The sequence below is a fragment of the Ambystoma mexicanum genome, chromosome 3p, assembly GCF_040938575.1.
Source record: "Ambystoma mexicanum isolate Mex_15411 chromosome 3p, UKY_AmexF1_1, whole genome shotgun sequence".
NCBI lineage: Eukaryota > Metazoa > Chordata > Amphibia > Caudata > Ambystomatidae > Ambystoma > Ambystoma mexicanum.
In genome coordinates, this window is record NC_090925.1 from 1,014,427,432 (window position 1) to 1,014,429,231 (window position 1,800).

Here is a 1,800-nt window from a genome sequence, read left to right on the forward strand (position 1 = left end):
TGCAACCTTTTTCACAGGATAATCAGGCCTTGAATGTGGATAATAGAAACATTTTTGATCACCCTTCTGCTGCATATCTCTCTGAAGACCTTCCTTTTGATGACATTTTGTTTCGCTAGGATTGCCCGAAGCAGGGTTTGGAACCAACGCCTATTCCCGTTAATCAGAAAGGTCTGTACGTTGAAATGATAGTGGGAAATAGGAACCATCTATTCTTGATAGATACAGGAGCACAGAAGTGTTCCATTGACCATTCACGGGATCCAAACATTCCACTGTCAGGGCAAACCAATGTTTCTTAGGGCTTTCTGGTATGCCAGTAGTCTGTCCGGTTTCTTCGCCAGTACTGATTACATTGGGTCCATTCAAGGACCACTGTCAATTTCTTTTGACAATGAACTGTGGAGAGAATTTGTTGGGGTTGAATCTGTTGAAAGAATTAAATGCGGTAATTCATTGTTCTTCGGATGGAGTGCGTTTGACGATTTCACCACAGCAACTTTCTGTCTCTCAGTTCCTGACTAGACCTTTTCCGCCAGAATTTAGTGATGTTCCGGAGTATTCATGGGCGATTGATGACAATGATGTCAGTGTTCTACAAATTGAGCCTGTTAAAATCATTTTGAAACAAGGAGTAAAGTTGCCACGTATTCCTCAGTATAAGATTTCGGTTGATGGTGAGCAAGTTTTGAAGTGCATAGTCTCCGATTTTGTACATCGTGGGGTAATTGAGGAAATTGCAGGTAGTTTGTGCAATAGTCCGATTTTGCCTGTGTATAAGAAAGGTGATAATGCAATTCCTTTTCATTTCATCATTGATTTACGTGCCATCAATAAGATTGTTGCTCCACAATTTCCTATTGTGCCTGATGTGACGACAATACTAACCATGATCCCGGCTTCTGCTACTCATTTTAGTGTTGTAGACCTTAAGAATGCTTTCTTTAGCATTCCTATACATAAAGATAGCAGATACCTGTTCGCGTTCACCTTAGGGGGACGCTCGTTTACATTCACCCGTGCGCCGCAAAGTTACACGGAAAGTCCGAGCATCTATAGTAGGGCTTTGAAAGAGCAGCTTGACACACTCCAGTTGCCTACCACTTGTACACTGCTTCAGTATGTAGACAATCATCTTTTAGCTGCTGACTCAGAAAGTGCTGTTAAGGAGGGCACTGTGTTGTTGCTTATTCACCTAGCAAAACATGGACACAAAGCTTCACTCAAAAAGTTTCAATATTGTCGACAGGAGGTCACCTATTTAGGCTATCTCCTGTCAAAGGAGGGAAGAAGGTTGACGCCTGAACAGATTAAAATCATTTCTAGCATGTGTTATCTTGAGCTAAAACATGGCGCTGGTGCGCAGTGCATTCTGGGAGCACTCATAGCCATAATGGATATTTACTTCATGCCGCAGTGAAAAGCTGTACTCATTTTGCTGAGAGCTGGATTTACTATGCTTAAGAAAACATGCTTTCCAAACCTGGTATGCAGTCAAGGACATTCTGCTGGGAAAGCTGGCTTTGTTATGTCTTGTTAAGAGTTATGGGACTGTTTTCCATGGCGCTTGTTTTTAGAGGAGGGAAGCACTCTGCTCCTTGAGGTTACTGTCGGTTGACACAGCTGGCAACCAATGGTTGCCCATCAATGCGCAAGTGCGTTGCCAGAAGGTTCGAGAAATTACCACACCTTTTTGAGGAGTGCATATATGCGGAACCCCTTAACGGTCAGGCGGGATCTCAGACGGAGGGGGGACGCTTCCGTCCGGCATACCTGTGGGCTGTTGTGCTCTCGGCCTGG